Source organism: Pseudophryne corroboree, chromosome 2 (genome assembly GCF_028390025.1).
Source record: "Pseudophryne corroboree isolate aPseCor3 chromosome 2, aPseCor3.hap2, whole genome shotgun sequence".
Classification (NCBI taxonomy): Eukaryota; Metazoa; Chordata; class Amphibia; order Anura; family Myobatrachidae; genus Pseudophryne; species Pseudophryne corroboree.
Window position 1 is genome coordinate 745,540,521 of NC_086445.1, and position 19,600 is coordinate 745,560,120.

General features: G+C 46.9%; 1 protein-coding gene across 2 annotated transcripts in view; it reads right to left on the reverse strand.

Moving 5' to 3' along the window:
- The window catches only part of LOC135051160 (5' exonuclease Apollo-like), a 223,050-nt gene that overhangs the window by 190,248 nt on the left and 13,202 nt on the right, over window positions 1–19,600 (reverse strand). Inside the window, exons 2-3 of one of the 2 annotated variants that reach the window (XM_063957293.1) lie at window positions 6,462–6,544; window positions 4,440–4,691 (exon numbers count right to left, since the gene is read on the reverse strand). The gene's annotated coding sequence lies outside the window, so the exon portion shown is untranslated. The remainder of the gene's footprint in view (window positions 1–4,439; window positions 4,692–6,461; window positions 6,545–19,600) is intronic. The other variant, XM_063957292.1, reaches the window with a different exon arrangement.

Here is a 19,600-nt window from a genome sequence, read left to right on the forward strand (position 1 = left end):
TAGGGTCTGCACAAGACATAGGGGGGTATGTACTATGAACATTCAAGTGACAAAGTAGAGCAGTTGCCACTAGCAACCAATCAGCTTCTGTCACTTTATATACTGTTGAAGATAAATGACAGAAGCTGATTGGTTACTTTGCAACATTTCTACTTTATCTCTCTCTAAGGTCTGTTACATTGGGGCAAAGGGACATTTTTTTCTTTTAATTAGTGTATTTTAAAAGCAGAAAAAAGTGACTTATTAGTTACATTACTCTGAATTTGGGTCTTTAACTTGCATATTTTATGAAGTAAAAATTAGTACCAACAATGGGATTAATATTGCAGAGATAAATATGTCACTATAAAGGTTGCTATATAACTTATTGCTTTTCTTAAATATAAAAAAATCTGACATATTAAACATATCTGATCATTTGAACAAGATTATAACTCCTACAATGAGCTAGTATTAGAAATACCTACTCTATGTGTAATAGTCTAGACTAGTTCTAATTCCATTCACTTCTCTCAGAGCCAGTGAGTGAAATGATGAAATAAATGAACTACATGAACTAATCTTCTGAACTAATCTTTTGAGTGAACTAGGTCATAATGAACTAATCACCAAAGTGAACTAGATTTCCCATCACTACTCAGGACACCCACTTCCAAGGCCACTGTACTCCACAGGAAGCGACGCTGCCTATAAACATCTAGGAATGGCAGGGAGTGTTCTAGGCTCTACAGCTAGCACATCATTTGTTGCGGGGCCAAAGCGTCAGAGTCCAGTTGGAGGACGCCACGACTGTGGCGTACATAAACTAACAATGTGGCACCAAAAGTCGAGAGGCAATGAGTGAGGTAAGCCGCATTCTTCCCTGGGAGGAGGAATATGCTGTGGTAATATAAGCAAGATTCATTCCTGGCAGGGACAATTGGGAGGCTGACTATCTAAGTCGCCAGGACATACATCCCGAGAAATGGACTTTCCAGCCTTAGTGTTTTGACATATGGTCCATTTGTTGGGCCTTCCACAAGTTGACCTTATGGCACCCAGACAAAATTATCAACTGCCACTGTATTGTTCTTGAACAAGGGACCCGGCAGCCATAGAGGTAGATGCATTCACAACATCCTGGTGGTTCTGGTTTGTCTACCTGTTTCCACCATTCCCTCTGCTGCCTCGTCTTCTTCAATGCATCAAGAGTGAGAAGGCCACGCAGAGCTTGGTATTTCAGCATTTGTTTGCTTCTGATAGATGATTCGTGGCCTCTACTGCTGCAAGAGAATCTGCTACAACAGGGGCCTTTCGTCTATCCAGACTTAAGGTGGCTTCATTTGACGGCATGGCTGTTCAAAGGGCAAACCTAAGGCAAAGAGGGATTCCGGCGGCAGTCATCCCTATTATTCTCGGAACCGAAAGGAAGTTATTAGTAGCCACTACCACCGCATCTGGAACGCTTACGCACCCTGGTGTGAACGTTGTGGAACGTTTCCCACTATCTTCAAGATGTCACAGCTCCTCCTTTTTTCCTGCATGCAGGTTTCTCAGCCACATTACATATAGGACGGTACAGGTGTCTGTGTTGTCCATCTCCTTCCAGAAGAAACTGGTTTTGTTTGCGGATGTTAAAACCTTTCTTCAGGGGGTTGTCTGTTTACAACCACCTTTTGTACCTCCCACGGCACCGTGGGACCAGGAGATTGTCCTTTTGTTCTTACAGTCCTCTCTGTTCGAACCATTTAAGAAGGTGGAGTTGAAGTAACTATCATGGAAAGTGGTACTTCTACTTGCCCTGGCTTCTGCCAGAAAGTGTCAGAGCTCGGAGCTCTGCCCTTTTGCCCTCGTATCTTGATCCTCAAGGAAGATAGGGCCAAATGCCGCAAGTAAATGTCATTGCTTTCATGGGCGGTCTCGATTTTCCACATTAACTAACCTCTTGTGGTACCGGTTCTTCCAGGAGACTCTCCTGCTTCCAGATCTCTGGACGTTGTCAGGGCTTTCAGACTCTATATGAACAGGACTGCTTCTCTGAGGATATCAGACTCATTGTTTGTCCTGTATAATGCCGCCCGGCCTGGTTTGCTGGCATCAAAGCAGACTCTTGCACGATGGATACGTCTGGCCATAACACAGGCCTATGTGGCCTTATCCAGGGAGCCTTCAGTACAGTGCATTCTATGCTCTCAGTGGGTCCCTCGTGGGTGGCTGCCTGCAGGGTTTCCATGGATCAACTTTGCCAAGCAGCCACTGGGTCTGGCTGACTTTTTGTCAGGATTTACCAGTTCGACAGGTTCACGACCTTTGTTTCGCAGGGTTCTCAGTGCCATCCCGCCTGTGATGGGAGCTCTGGGAAGTCCCCATTGTAAATAGCACTCCAGTGTCCCCTAGTGGATTAAGGAGGTAACAGGATTTTGATACTTACCGGTAAATCCCTTTCTCCAATTCCACAGGGGACACTGGACACCCACCCTGGGCTGTTCCTTCCTTCCATGGTTATTGTCATTATGTGTTTAAGTGTTTTAAGTTCTTCTTTTGACTGTTTCCTTATGTTTCACACCTGTTGTGTTCGTTGTGTGTGCTTGTTTCACTCCTCCTCTGAAGTTTATTCTTCTAGATCTCCTCGGGAACGGGAGGGATATAGAGTGGGAGGAGGTAGTCACACTTCTAAATTCTTAAAATGCCAGCTCCCGGTTAGCACACACTCTATACCCCATTGTAAAGAGCACTCCAGTGTCCCCTGTGGAATTCAGGAAATGTATTTACCAGTAAGTACCAAAATCCTGTTTTTGGTGTGGTTATCTAAGATTTTATATCACTATTATATGTTTTATGCATGTTTCATTAAACTTTTTATATTTTATATTTAATGTTTTTTATGGTGACTTACAGGATAATTTTTGCTTATTAAAGTATATCATATTTTATTGCACCCAAATCTGTTGATTAATATTTCTTATTTTGTTGGCCTGGTGTTCCTTGACCAGAGCAAGTATCAGAGGGAGTGGGTTCAATCCTATCAAGTTCAATTCAATAGTTTGAACAAAACTGATATTATGCCGTTAGTGAGGAACATTTGTGAGGGATTATAACATAGGGTATTGATTGCTTTTTAAAAAACAAAATGGAATTCAATTTGCATCATTAATGACCATGTGACATTGTCAAAGGTCATCTCCTGAGAATGCGGTGGCGAGAAAGTTAATTTTCTTAGATGTAGTGTATTGTATATATTGTTCTCCTCGTGTTGTCTAACACATGCCTCTAAAGGATAAAACCCCTCCTTATTAGGATGTATTAGGCTGGGTACTAATGGTAGAAAACTGTTAATAAGTTTGCATTAATTTTTTAAATCAGAATTTAGTAAAGAAATTGGGAAACCGTGCAATAAGAGGCAGGGATGTCACTATGCTGTGTGACATCCTATGCGCTGGGAATACCCCATGCACGTGGTGAAGGCGTACATAGACAAAAAAGGGAATGGTTTCACATGAAGGGGTGTGACCTCACTGGAAGGGGGCATGGCCTCATAGACCAATCACAGTTTTTATCACTCTGGTGGTCCCAGATATGCTGGGCTTCCCCTGGAGACTTTCTGCCTGCAGTGCCGGCTCCTACATTGTGACAGGACCTGAGTGCTGTTTGTAGTGTTACAGTGGCTCCTGTCTGTGAGGAGGATCTGGAATTTTTGGTATTACTCTTCGGCCGGTGACACCCCGATGCAGCCCACAGCTCCCGCACCACCCAAGTGACACCACTGGCTAGAAACATCTCTAGCTGTGATTTTATCTGGTCGGTGTGCGGTACTTCTTGGTACGTGTGTGATGCTACTGTAGTACAGGTTCATGAAGGGAATTATTCTTGATGAAAATGTCTTGCATTAAGACATACAGTAGGGTATGCATCCGGGGCCAAATTAAGGCTGGTGGGGGCCCAGGGGCAACAAAGTTTTGGTGACCCCCACTACTAAAATAGCTGGCAAACACCCCGAAGCACCTACACCGACACAAATTCACACTGAACACCCCCCCATCCATCTACCTGGACAGGACAGTGCGGGTCCGCTGTGTGCAGGGCCCCCAGGTCTGACCTCTGCTGTAGGGAGCAGTGATGGGCACCGCACTTTTTACCTGGCACACACATCTGCAATGGAAGCTACTCCATGAGCCGCAGGAGGAGGGCTACTCAGCTGCAAATGGCTGTGTGTGGAGGCCACGGAATGACCACCCCCATAGCCCCTCCATTAATCCAGCCATGTATGCATAATACCCAAGAGCAGTGTTTTCCAACACCAAGCATCAGGGAAACCTAATAGTTTTAATCTTTGTATTCAAGACTCACTTACTTTCACTTGTGATTCTATAAGTAGACCTGGAAAACATGCACTGTTGGGGTTCTGTGAGGACTGGATTTGGGAAACACTGCCATAGAGCTTTGAGGGATATAGTGCATACCTGCCTACCCTCTCGGAGGACTTTCAAGTAGTCTCCTGAAGCCGTGGAATGATGATAGGTGGCTCTTCCACATTCCGTCCACTTTCTAGTGAAGCGGGCAGCATCGGGATAAAATCAATGAAATCGTGGGGCCTATGTGAAGGAGGCAGGGCTAAAAGATGCAAATTGCCCACTCCCTCCCTGAAATGCCCATATTAGGAGCAGGGACTAATGGCATAACAGTCCAGCCCCGCCCCCCTCTCTGGTCTCCTCCTACAAGAGAAGACAAAAAATATAGGCAATTATAATTTAGTGACATTATAGCATTCCTTATCTTCTCATTATCATTTGCTGTATAGTTGACAGTATCACACGAACCCTCTCTGGGATATTACTCCATTTGCATGCATGTTATTAGCCTTCTTTTTCTTTTTGTAGAAGTACTCGTCTCATGATTTAAGAGCACATTTTTAGATGTTTTGCTTATAGATGTTTACAAATAATTAAACATTAATTGCGCAATCTATCTAATTTGTATATAGCTTATTATGGTCAGTTTAAGTGACTTCTTTTCTACTAACCACTGCCTTGTCTGTTTCCTGTACTAGCGCACTGCTAACTCAGTTTTGTAAATTGATGGAAACATAATCAGGGGCTACTGTTGCTTGAAACTGCAAAATTGTTAGTTATTTCAATTAATCTTCAGGAGGTTCTGCCTCCAGGGGGGTTGTTGAAGCCTTTGAAAAGGGCGACCTGGAGGATAAGTTTTTGGAGTGATTCAAATAATATTGATTTTTATTTTTTTTTGGGTGGGGGGGGGGATTATGCACCTTAATTTAAGTTTTTCTACCTTGGTGCTGATATTTCTGTTAATCTTAAAGAACGATGTCAATCTGAGTCTAAATAGGCTGTGTACAAAGGGATGGATGGGGGTTTGCTAGCAAAGAAGCTAAAGGTTTGAAATGATTGTGAAGGGTGAGTTCCAGATGGAGTTAGATTGTGGGATGAAAATGCACTCCCAAGGAGTTGAATGGAAGGTGAACAGTTAGGACTAAAGATGGGTACACACATTACAGATGTGTCCTTTAACGTTGTTGCTGTGTATAGCAGCGTGTCCCAGCATAGCGTAGCCTCCATCTATGGGTTTGCATGCTTCCTGCTAACATACTCTACCTCATGCTAGCTGTGCCGCAATTGCCGCAATGTGTACACATCGCCGGGCAACAGCATACAAGGACACATCTGTACAATTCCTTGCTGATTGGGCTAAGGCTTAGAATAGTGTGTACCCTGCTTGACCTGCTGCTGACGCCCATAGTGACATGAATTGTATATGTGTATGGACTTCTGTGGGAACGGGAGGTCAGCCCAACAAAGCTGGGTTCTCACCTATACAATCGTCAGCTCATTCTCCCGACAAACGTCTATTAATGCTCCTGGAACGGTTGGGATTGGGAGGTCACATTTTATGTGCTGTTTAATATTTGTCAGTCTTCCCGATCCCATAGAAGCCCGCACACACACATACAATTCATGTCAGTATTGTATGTGTGTGTACGGGTGTCAGGAGTAGGTCAAGCTGGAGATACTCTGCTCTGCTGATCGGGAGCATTAACCAACTACAGCAGGGGATTGTACATAGCTAAATGCCAGTGTTTGCCCCTGTTGTACATGTGTGTATCCAACTTAAGATGAGACTTCCTGATCCCAAACGTTTATCGACTAACACTACTGCATTGGTGTTGCATACAGACCCATGCAATAAACGGGCGTTCTCCCTGAATCGGGAGAATGGGCCGACGATTGTATAGGTGTGTACCCAGATTAAAGCTCTTCCTCTTCATTTCAGTCACATGTGTTCAACTAGGTCATTGATGAGACAATCAGAAATTAAGAGGGACCTCCAGGAGCAGAGCACTTTGTACCTGATGGAAGGGGTCATGTTGGAGGGCCTGTCAATGGTCAGCTTAAAGAACTGTTTTGTAATCAACAATGCTTTATGGATATGTGGGAAGGTACGTTGTGAATCATTTGAAGTATTACCTGACTTTTAGTTCCTGGGATGTTTGACCAAATGGTTGTCCTGAAGAGGCCTCATTCTGGTGTACCCAGATGTTGAACCAACACTGTAAAGTAGGTCAATAAAATTATTGACTTAAAACAACATTTTGAGAACCATCTATTATATAATCTGCTACTGTGTCTGTCCAGCACAGGTACAGTAAGAGCTGCAGGGAGGTTCTGACTCCCCCATACCACTCTCCCGTCCCCCCAGCTGTCACTGCTTGACTGCCTGAAGAGAGAGAGAAATAGGGAGTAGGAATGAGATGAGAGAAATAGATCGGGGGACAGAGATGAGAAAAAGTGGGGTCGGGAGACAGATAAGCAAGACAAATGGAGGAGGGCTAACAATGAGAGGGAGACGTGGGGGAACAGTGACAGAAATGAGAGAGACTGATACGAAAGGGAGATAGGAGGAACAGATATCAGAGAGATGGGGAGAGGGACAGAGATTACAGAGACACACAGATGGAGTAGGGGGCAGAGATGAGCAGCTGGGTGAAACAGAGAGGGAAAACTTGCAACATCAAGTGAGAGAGCTAGTGACCTAGCAAATGATGAGTCCAAACTACTAGTTAAAAATTTTGTGTTTGCTATGTGCAAAGAACAAACTGTTTACTAAGCATGTTCACTATGCCTAAGTATATTTTTGTATAAAATTAACTATAAGATTGTCATACTAGCATATAAACATTTACATTTAATAAAACATAGTCTTACATTAACCAGGTAATTCATTAAAACATTATTAATATATGTTTAAGGAAATATACAAATGATATTCATGTTAATAAGGTAGTAAAACTTCCTTATGTGATCTCCAGTATGCTCCAGTGATAGTAGCTTTAGAATGTAAGCTCTCACGAGCAGGGCCCTCTTCCCTCATGTGCTTATCCTTTCTTACTTTAATAATCTTCAACTGCATAAACTCCAGCAGTCTTCTGCCACCTGATACTTATTCCAGTGTCATCTGCTGATGTAACTATGTTTATTTACCCTGTACTTGTCCTATACTGTCATCAACTGTAAATTGCTGTTTTCCTGTTTGATTATTCATGTACTCTGTAATTGGGCGCTGCGGAACCCTTGTGGCGCCATATAAAAAAAGGATAATAATAATAATAATAATAATAGCGGCATAGATAAAAAGCTACTATACCACTAATACTATAGTGTGCTGGTTAGATAGATGGATGCTGCACTAATGGTGCCCAGTGGCGGATCCAGGAAGGGGGCACAGTCCGGCGGCAGCGTGTCTCAGCTGTCAGGAGGAGAGAGCGGCTATGTCTGGCGGTGTGTAGCGGACTTCAAACCAGCCGCCGGTACATGAGCCAATCAGAGCTCGCAGACCGGCAGCCAATCAGGAGCCGCCGGTCCGCGAGCTCTGATTAGCTCACGAACCGGCGGCTAGTTTGAAGTCCTACACGCCGCCAGTCATAGCCGTGCTCTCCTCCTGACACCCTCAGAGCCGGGCAGAGAAGCAGCAGCGGTAAGCAGCTGCAGCACTGCTGTGGGGGCATTTGTATACCTGCTGTGGGGGCAATTGTATACCTGGCACTGTGGGGCATTTGTATACCTGGCACTGTGGGGGCAATTGTTTACCTGGCACTGTGGGGGCAATTGTTTAACTGGCACTGTGGGGGCAATTGTATACCTGACACTGTGGTGGCATTTTTGGATCTGGCACTGTGGGGGCATTTGTGGATCTGGCTCTGTGAGGGCATTTGTGGATCTGGCACTGTGGGGGCAATTGTGGATTTGGCACTGTGGGTGCAATTGTGGATTTGGCACTGCACTATTGGGGGATATGTCTGTGTATCACGTCTGATTTTAATTGGCCACACTCATTTTTTTGGCGCGCGCGCACACAGTACCTCTATGGGACACTCTCTGTCTCATTGGTCACCGCTTAGCCCCGCCGAGAGTGTCCCATTCTACTGAATGGGGCGCATGCGTGTCACGGACACTTGCGCGCCCCAGACGCGGTGATAGGCCCAGGCACAGACGGAACTCCATCTGTAATGTAAGGGGGCATAAGTCAGAACAAAAATATAGTGCTATGGATTGTTTGAGGTAGGGGGCCCCAAATCGGTATTTCACTTAGGGCCCCATGAGATCTAAATCTGCCTCTGGCCGGTGCCGCACAGGGAGATGACGGGCGCCCACTGAGATTGTGTTACCAGCGGGCGCCCGTCTCTCCTCACCAAAAGCCAGAGGCAGGAGCTCAGTACTGAGCTCCGGCTTCCGGCGCTGTCACTGTGCGGCGTGCGCTATGGGAGAGACGTCAGTCATGACGTCTCTCATATAGTGCTGAGAGGACGCCAAGAGAGGAGGACTGCAGCGGTCTGGAAGCGGGAGCGGGGCTCGGTAAGTATGATGTTTTTTTTCTTCCTTAGTGCAGCGGGGGCATCTACTGGGGGCAAACTATGGGGGGGACATTATTACTGGGGGCCAACTACAAAGGGGCTAACTACTGGGGGCAAACTACAGGAGGGCATTACTACTGGCGGCGTAACTACAGGGGCATTACTACTGGCGGCGTAACTACAGGGGCATTACTACTGGCAGTGTAACTACAGGGGCATTACTACTTGGGGGCTAAACTACAGGGGGGCCAAACTAAAGGGGGCATAACTACAGGGGGATAACTACAGGGGGATAACTACAGGGGGATAACTACAGGGGGATAACTACAGGGGGCATTACTAATGGAGGCTAAACTACAAGGGGGGCATAACTACAGGGGCTAAACTACAATGGGGCAAACTACAGGGGGGCATTACTACTGGTGGCTAAACTACAAGCAGGCAAACTACTGGGGGCATTACCACTGGGAGGCTAAACTAAAGAGGGTGGGGGTAAACTACTGGGGTCATAACTGCAGGGGCATTACCACTGGGGGCATAACTACTAGGGCGCTAAATGACTGGGGGCATTACTACAGGCAACGTTACTACTGGGGGCAATACGGGCATTGCATAAGGGGCACCACTACTATGGGGTCTATATAAGGGGCACTACCAGTACAGTGGACATTTCATAATGAGCACAACTGTGGGCATTGTATAAGAAGCGCCACCTCACATGCACCGAAGCCGCACGCAAATGTACTTGGCCCTTCCATGGTGCCCCCCCTATCATTTTCTTCTGGATCCGCCCCTGATGGTGCCCATACACTTATGAGATAATCGGTGCTATCCTTCAATTTCGACCACATCTGTGAGAGAAATCGAAGGATTGTATGCAGATTTTAGGTACCTTGAAATGCGATGCGCGGGCACGCCGCTGGAATATCGCGTCTCAAGATATTATGTGCTGCACTTAATATCTCTCGCATCGCAGTGCGATCACATGTGGTTTTAAAACCACATGAGATATATCGCACTGCGATGTGCGATGGGCACCCGCCGGGAGCGGCCATAGGCCGCTCCCACTCGGCGGTGACGTGCTGATCACGTGATTACCATGCAATCTATTGCATGATCGCATGGTAATCACTTTGGCAGTTCAGGTGCGATTTCATCGCACCTGAACTGCCGGTGTGATGCCCTGCGATGTCGCGTCACGGGGCATCGCATAAGTGTATGGGCAGCATAAGAGTTAGCCATGTATTCTAACCTATCAGCATAAAGCCAGTGTTACAGTTAATCAATGAACGGCTTAACTGGTCATTCAAATCTGGGCTTCTCACAGAGGAGAGACAGAGTGCATTTTATATTCACAAAGAAGTTAAACACCCGAGCCTGTGATTGCATGTTCCAGGCAAGAATGGGTTAAGGTGTGGAGATAAGCTCTTGTTTGGTGGGGTGAAGTTAGGTTATCATATGAGGTTGAGTGAAGAGGTGGCGTTTCAGGGTAATTTCAGAACATACTTAACAAGAAGCTGGCAGCCACCTCCAGGAGTGGTCAGCCAGGTCGGAGCAGCGGGGGTAGGTCTCACGATGCAGCAGCGAGGGCGTGGCAAGGATGACAGAGGGGGCGGGATTGTGTCATCATGTCCCCGCCCATGCAATACAATGCCAAGATTATCAACATTGCTAGGCAGGGGGCGGGGCCAGGATGATGCAAATTGAATATCTGACCCCCGAGCCGCTCACTTTGGACAGCGGCAAAGGGGGGTTGGCAGAGGATGCAGGGGGTTGCGGGATGCTGTGCTCGGCCGGGAGACTTGCCCACTCTTACGGGTAGGGGGGTGGGAGCGCCACACGATTTTTCGGGAGCCTCCCGGCCATTCCGGGAGAGTATGCAAGTATGTTTCAGAACTGTCTGGGAACTTCCTGTCACGCGTTAGGAGCAGGTGTGTCTCTTATTTTATTGGAATTTTTATCCTCGTTTTCTTAATTTCCTGATCTATTTATATTTTTTATTACTTGTTAGTGTACTTACTAGCTAGTCGTATATCCTGTCCCTGTTGTTTTTCCTATACCTCTGTCTGCCCTCTGTCTCACTGCCTGTTCATCTGTCCTGTCTCTTTCCTCTTTCTAACAATGCCTCGTCCCCATGCTGCAGGCCCGCTCATTGCTGGGAGCAGGGGAATCTGTTTCAGCTGCTACTTTGATTGAGGGTGGGGAGCTGGGTGGCTAGGTGGCTGCTGGGCTTACTGATGAGGCTGGGTCCATACGGCCCGGGGGAGTTAGGCTCGCTCATATGCACAGGTTTTGGCTGTGGTATTGCCTGCGGCCACCTCTGATATCGGGGCTCTACATCTCAGCTCTTCAGTGGTAGGTACACCGACGGCGCAAGTGGCCCTTCAGACCCCTCCCCCATTAAGAGGACTGAAGCCTGCAGCTCTGTCGGCATATATGGCGGCTATGGCCTTGGGTTCCGTAGGACAATTGTCCGCTTTAGATGCGCAGCAACTCAGAGCGCAACTTGCTCTGTTGGTGGCTCAGTTCATGCAGATTCTGGCACTTGCACTTAGCCTCCAAGGATGTATATGACGGGGGTTCCAGTGTCACTACAGACATTGTCAACGCGCAGCTGCCCCCTATGGACGCAATTGAGGACAATGGTATGGTTGTTCCTCCTGTTTTGGTTTCTGCTTCCTCTCCAGATGGTGCTGGATGGTTCCAGAGACTGGCATTCCCGCTAGGAAGGGACGCAGTCGGGCAGTTTCTGGAGGGGTGATCTGGGTGAGTCTGGTTTTCGGTTGATGCAGTATGGGATATTGGTATGGTATCCTCAGTGGACTAGTTCTAGCATTTTCTCTAGGGTTGCAGGATCAGGGGATTCCTGGCGTCGGTCCTCTGAGGGCTCCCACTAGCTTCGACATCGGTGTAGACGTTATGGGAGGAGCCATCGGGCTAGGTCTACCATTTCCTCTACCGAATCAATTTCTTTTTTCTTTTTTTTCCAAAAAACTTTTTATTGAGTCATCATGAAAGTCACAACATATACATAAATCGTAAAACAATAGTGCATTGGCTTTAAGATCACGCAGTGCACATCATCGTCTTCTACATTCAACAATAGTTTAGACAATATTCTTCTTAAAATAAAAAACCAGTTAACAGTTATCATGCTACTGTTATTGTACATGTTATAGGCAACCCAGAGGGAGGCCGCCACAGCCACCCGCATCTAGACCAAGGATACCAGTTGTTCCTGTGCGGCTAGTCTAGTTAGGTACCACGTGGTGTTTTTGAGGCTGTTATGAATGTTTAGACGCGTGGTAAGGGGCAAGGTGGGGATGTAGGATTCCCACAGGTGAAAGAATCGTTCCACTTGTTTACCTCTGTCCACAATGGCCTCCACCCAGTCCATCATAAATATATGATTTAACTTATTTAGGAATAATGGTATCTGTGGTGGTGTACTATTTATCCATCCCTGTAGTATAGTCTTTTTCCCTGCTGCGCTTAAGGCTATCAGTAATTTTTTACATTCCGATGGCATGCGGAGGGCAGGATCAATAATACCCAGGACTGCCCATTCAGGGGTGAAGGGCACATAGGTAATTAGATTTGCCTCCGCATATCTCCTAACTAGATGCCAGAAGTATTGCCCAATCGGGCATGTCCACAAACAATGAAAAGTATCTACTTCACTCTGATGACATTTTGGACAAGAGTGCGAGTCGGTCGCTCCCATGTGGAAGCGCCGTAGCGGGGATAAGTAAGTGTTATGATATACATTAAGAAACAACTCAGTGTACATGCTTGCTGGGAGGACTTTTCTGGAGTAAAGTAGCGATTTTTCCATAATTGGTATGGTCAGATCAGGAAAGTGAGCCAACCAAGTGGACATACCACCCCTCACAGTAGCGTGGTCTAATATTTTTCTCAAGAAAGTGTAGTGGATGGAAATGGCCTTACGTTTCCGTACCGGGAGTGCTAAGATACTATCCAGAGAGTTGGTCCAGTCCCCATAGCAAAGTGTGCAAGGACATGTCTGACATAGAAATGTGTCTGCAAAAATGAAAGGGGAGATGAGACAATCACCTCATGCCTCGCTGAGACCTCTGAGAGGGTGAGCGGACGGTGGGCCTCCACTGCCACTAATGAGCAAATTGATGTTATGCTCTCCTCCCTCCAAGTCTGGAAGGGGTGAGCAGCCATGCCGTCCAAGAAGTCTGGGTTTTTAATTAGGGGTAGGTGTAAGGAGTAATATGGGTTCAGTTTCGCATCATGTCACAGTATGTGCCACATCTTCCTGGTAGACCATAGAAGAGGGTTAGACCGAATGTGATCAGGTATTTCCCAGTCATGCTGATGGAGGAAACATGTCAAGGCTACAGTCGGAAGGAAGCTTTGCTCGAGGGATGTGTTCGTGTAAATAGAGCTGTTCTGCAACCAGTCCCTTAAGTGTCTCAAAAGAGCAGCGTGATTATAAACCACTACATCTGGAAAATTAATACCCCCATTGGATTTAGGCTGAGTAAGCTTACGCAAAGCGATGCGAGCTCGGCCCCCCCTCCATATAAAGGTTCTAATAAGTTTATTAATCTGTTGTGAGTCCTGCTTCGTCAACAGTATGGGAAGTGTTTGCAAGGGGTATAGTAGGCGAGGTATTGCCACCATTTTCAAGAGACTGGCCCTACCAAGGTATGACAATGGAAGACGTTCCCATCTCTTAACATCATCGTTCAAGGTGTGTATTACCTTATGTACGTTGAATTTGTATAGTTCTGAAATATAGCGTGGGACCCTAATACCCAAGTATGTGATATATGTGGATACCCAATGAAAGGGGAAGTGTGCGGCCCAAGTCAGACACGTCACAGTGCCACACAACAACAGGGCCTTTGATTTGTCCATATTAATACTAAAACCCGAAATGCGGCCGAATAAATTAATCCCATCCATGATCTGAGTTAGGGAACATTCGGGGTCCGATATATAAAGGAGGATGTAGTCAGCGAAGGCTGAGAGTTTAATTTCCTGACTACCCACTTTTATCCCTCTGAAAACAGACCAACCCTGCAATGTTCTAAGCAGCGGGTCAAGAGCCAAGTTAAATAGGAGAGGTGATAAAGGGCATCCCTGAAGGGTTCCCCTTTCCAAAAAGAACCGTTGACCTCTGATCCCGTTAATTAATAGTGAGGCGGATGGAGCGCTGTAGATATATTGTATATAGTTAATAAAACTCACATCAAACCCCCTTTTCTCCAACACAGCAAATAAGTGTGGCCATAGTACCATATCAAAAGCCTTATTGGCGTCGAGGCTAAGAAGCATGTTGGAGTCTGTACAGGGAGACTGGGATGCCGCTACCGCCACCAGTGCCATGCGGATTGCCTTAACCGCATGTCTGCCAGTCACAAAACCCATTTGTGTCGTGGTGAGAATATCAGGAAGGATGGATTGGAGCCTCGTCACCATAATCTTAGCTAGGAGTTTGTAATCTACATTTAGGAGACTAATTGGTCTGTAGGAGGAAAGGAAATTGGGGTCCCTACCAGGTTTAGGAATAAGTGTAATAAAGGCTTCATTAAAAAGCGGGGACGGGGAACTCCGTTCGTGTATTGCGTGAAACAGTTCCAGTAATGAGGGGACAATTTGGGCCTGTAACATGCGGTAATAATCGCCCGACAAGCCATCTGGGCCCGGGGACTTACCATGGGGCAGATTGGAGATGGCGGCGTTAATTTCCTCCGCCGTTATAGGGCCCACAAGGGTTTCTCTCTGGTCTCTGGTCAGAGGGGGCAGCACGTCATCCGTGAGCAACTGTGTTTGTATATCAGTGTCTAATTGTGTCGATTGAAACAGGGACTGAAAGTAGGAATGGAATTGTTCTACTATTTCCTGCGACTTTGTGATAACCCGACCCGACCTGGGGTGATGTATGGTAGTTATAACATGACGTTGTTGGGGAAGTCTAGAGATGATCGCCAATAATCTACCAGCCTTGTTGCCCCATCTATAGAATTTATTTTTGGTGTAATCTAAGGAATGTTTCGCTTGGGTGGCTAAATAGGTTTCAAGTAGGCGTCTGGCCTGTTTGTATTCGTCAAGGGTAGTCTCTTTTGGGTTAGCAGTATATGTTCGAAAGGTCCTGGACATAGTAGCTTTTAACGTGGTGTATTCCAATTTGGAGTCTCTTTTCTTCCGAGAGACATAACTAATAATATGACCCCTCATCACTGCCTTTGAGGCATTCCAAAAAATCTCGGGTTTGTCCCAATATTCTATGTTGTCATCAACGTAATTAGTCCAATGATAAGTTAGGTATAATTTAAAGTCCTCTGAATTTGTCAAATATTGTGGGAACCGCCAAATACGATCTGTCGGTTGCATATGGGGATGGGCCAGCGCTAGCGTGACGGGGGCATGATCAGAGATCAATATGTCGAGTATATATACCCCCGCGATCTGGGATATTAAGTCATCGGCTATTAAGAACCTGTCAATACGAGACAAGGTTCCATGAGCTAGCGACAAATGGGTGTGTGTCCTATCAGTCGGGTGTAGCAATCTCCATGGGTCAGAGAGGTCCAGTGAGTCTCGAAAGGCCAGTAGGTGTCTGCTCTGGAAGTCAGTAGTTCTCGGCACACTTGGTGATCTGTCAACTGTAGGATCGTCCACCATGTTATAGTCCCCCCCCCCACTATCAGGGAGTAGTTAGTTCTGCTTAAAAGAGTATGGGCAATGTCCTGAATAAATGTATGCGTAGTGACATTAGGGGCATATAAATTGACAAGTGTATATTTGGTATGGAAAAGCTCTATGTCCATAATGATATACCTGCCTTCGGGATCAATGATTTCTGACAGGACAGTAACAGGTAGGTTTTTCTGAAAAAGTATCGCTACCCCTCTGGCCTTCGTTTGAAAGGGAGCAGCTACACAGGGGCCGAGCCATGGTGCCTTCAAAACATTTTCCTCCCCCGCCAGCCAGTGGGTCTCCTGTAAGAAAATCACATCTGGGTGGAAACATTTAAGGTGTGCGGTCACACGTCGTCACTTGATTGGGGAGTTAAGTCCCCCTACATTCCAGGAAATTAATTGTATTGGCTTCGGGGGTAGTACCTCATCTGAGGAAGAAACTACAGACGGCATGGCTACCCAATCCCCTCAGGGCAATGTGAAACTTGACTGGTAATCAATAAATTCAGGTGGACAGCGGTGGTTCCCCTCCCGAACCAAGGTCGCCAGGACATCAGTGATTTCATCAACACAAACATCAGCATGACATAAAATATATAACACAGTCTTAATGTGTGAAACAACAATAGTAAACCATTATGACTCATAACACCTTTTTCCAACATTTTATCAACTTCCAAAACCATAGTGGGCACCAACTAGGTCTAGTGGTGCGCACACAAAAAACCAACAAAATAAATATTAAACTGTTAAGGTGAACACTTGTAGTAAGGTACTATATTATCTAGCACATATCCACCCGAGGTGGAAGCACCCGATACAATCAACCCCTTGTTCCTTCCCGACAAACCCTAACAGGTGATTTTGATGGGGGTTTATGGGTCAGAAAACGAGACCTCGCCACCTCCGGATCCGTGTAAAACACCTGATTACCATTCTCTGTGACCCGTAGTTTTGCTGGGTACAACAGAGCAAACCTGATGTTTTTGCTATGCAAATGGGAGCAAACTTCAGAGAATTCCTTTCGTTTCTGAGCCACTGCAACTGAGAAGTCTTGGAATATCAAGATCTTGTGACCCTTGACCAACAACTCTCTAGTTTTACGATAAGCTGTGAGAACCCGTTCTTTGGCCCTATAGTCAAGGTAGCGAGAAATGACCGGGCGCGAGCGCTTTCGCACCCCGTCCTGCATCGCCCCCAACCTATGGACTCTTTCAAGATGTGAGATTTCCATATCATCTATAATTCCCAACGAGTTTGGGAGGTCTACAGAGAGATATGAGGAGAGGGCCTGGCCCGTCAAGGACTCCAAAACACCTATAAATCGAAGGTTATTCCTACGAGATATATTCTCCAGGTCCTCGACTTTATCCTGCAGTTGCTGTATATAGGTATGCTGGGATGATATCCCCGCCTGACAGTATTGGACTAGGTCCTCAGTGTCTCCCAGTCTCGTTTCCAATGCAGTAAGACGCGTTGCATGAGAGTCTATGCGAGCCAGACCCGACTAAGCGGGCCTGTAGGTCGTCAAAACGCTTATCAAGTAAGGGCATGAGAAAATCAGAAATCTCTTTGGCCGTAAGAGGAGGGGTTGTGTCACTGGGCAAACTAGGTGGTTCCAATCCGTGTCCAACCGGGGAGGGTGGGCCTGATTTAGGGAGGGCTCTTTCCCCTTACCCGCCTTATAGGAGGTGTTGGACTGCTTCGGGGGCATGGTCTTGTCGAGGTATTTGTCCATACCCCAGAGGATGAAATATGGGGCAGTCAGCGTCACCTCTAAGTAGTGCTTCTCCCGGTATGGACAGTGGTAAAGAAACAGAGGCGGTTACATACAAAGCTCGGGCGGAGGTGATAGGCCAAGCCCATTATCTAGAGCATACCGCAACCCGCAAGGGGGCTCATGAAGCAGCCCCGGCAACAAACTACATCAATTTTTAACCAGGATAAAAGTATATATCTAGAAACAATATACTATGCAACCAGAAACAGTATGTTATGTCAAGCAATACAGAATAGAGTACTGAGATGAAAATAACAAACATCACATGTGAACTATATATAAAAAATAACAAATATTACAGGAAGGTTCCGATAGGAACAGTAGAAAGTGAGATGGTATCAGGATATATGAAAATGAATAAAAAACAGCAGATAAAGATCATGGTCAGCAGTCAAATATACCAGGCGTAAAGTCCTCGTCTGACGGTAGATGGCACTATTACATTAATTGCAGCACAATGGATCAAAGTAACCATTAACTTCCAGGTGCAACAGTATTGCATGTATAGCAAACAGGGCTCAGATCTAGTAATCAGGCAGGTAGTATATAAAGTCCCCTTCTGAGAATGCAGCACCAGCCGGTGCTATATGATTCCTGTTGATGCGGTAGGGACCCCAATAGGAGTAGGCATGAAGTTACAGCCAGAGGCAGTGACACAGTTAGTGATGGGTGTTTTTACAGCCCTATAGTTATATACCAGGAAAGTGGGGCTCAATAGAGGCTCTAAAAAGAGGCCAGTACGCCTCTCAAGTTTATAAAAAGCTCCCGCACGCACTATCAATGCACAGAAGAAATGCAGGGGTAGGGGAGAAAGAATAAGGGAGTAAGTGAGGGTAAAATCAGTTGGGGGGAAAGAATGAACTGCAAGGGGGGGAAAGGGTTCACACAAAAGGGGGGATGGTATCAAGTATAGGGTAATGCACAAGAAGTGAGTGTTAGTAGAAGGTGATGGGGAGGACAAACAATGTTAGTACCTGCAGTGGGTATTGAAGCACCCCCTGGATTGCCAGCCAGCAGATAGATCTGGAAGCTGTAGCCCCGGACTCCCCTGGATGAAGGCAGTAAAAGCGGGTGTACGGCCGCGGCAATCCCAATGACAGGCTCCAGCGGCTCGGACAGCAGAGGGGCACCGTGAATCCCGCGGATCCAAGCAGGGACGGACCCACAGTCCCGCCAGCACCAGCGGTCACATACACAGGCTCAGATAGGGGCAGAAAACATCGTCTCCAGTGTGTTTGGCTCTCTCCGGAGGGAGAGCTTCAGCAGCAGGGGTGAGCATATAACCGCGGCGATCCGTGCAGGCAACTCCGGCGGCACAGATGCAAGCGGGTAGCGCTGGTCACAGCCGACCCGAGAATCCCCGCGATGCACCCGCGAGGCGGCGGTCCCGACAAGCTCCTGGGGGACAGCCCGTGCTGCTCTTCAACCCCCGATGGACAGATGCGGTAGGGTTCAGGGGGGCTCCCCCGCTCGGCAGGCAGCAGCTCCACAGTCGTCAGTCCGTCCCGCTGTGTTGTCCCGGGCCAGTAAATGGAACCTCCACCCGGCAGCCCAGCCCCGGGAACCCACGGGCCACTACTCGGGCACACACGGCAGCAGCGCCACCTCTCGAAGCACAGAGAAGGGCGCCCGTAACTTGGTCACACAAAGGGAGTGGGTCCGCAGCACGAGGGGGCAGGAAAGATGAAGGAGGCAAGTTGATCTGTGCTCAGTAGCCTCATGCGCGTTCCTCCCGAGATTCGCGCCAAAGGCAGGCGGCCATCCACGCCGCTTATATAAAACGTCCGACTTCGGTGAAAAATAGGCCCACAGGGGCGAGTAGGGTATCAATCTGTTCCAGTATACACAGGGAAAACGCTCCCATCAAGCATGTATCCCCATGGGGGCAGGGGGGGAGGATTGGTATAGATTACTCTAGCCCCTGTGCAGACAGGGATTAAAAAGCGGCCATGCTGGATGCCCCGCCCCCCGAATCAATTTCTTATCAGTCATCCAGTGATGAAAGGGGGGCTTCAAAGCTTTGGCATAAGTTTAGTAGCCTTAGCTCTTCAGCTTTGGAGGACCCGGATGAGGCATTCCATTGTGCAAACACTGCGGATTCACCCTAGAGTACAGGAGCGAATTCGTGTTGGACGTTGGAATTGTTACTGAAGCAAATCGAAAAAGCGGCAAGATTAGGAGACGTAATAGTGTTGGGGGATTTTAACTATCCAGAGATAAATTGGACAAATGATTCATTCAATACGGCTAGAGGTAATAGTTTTTTAAAAACACTAAATGATCACTACTTACTTCAAC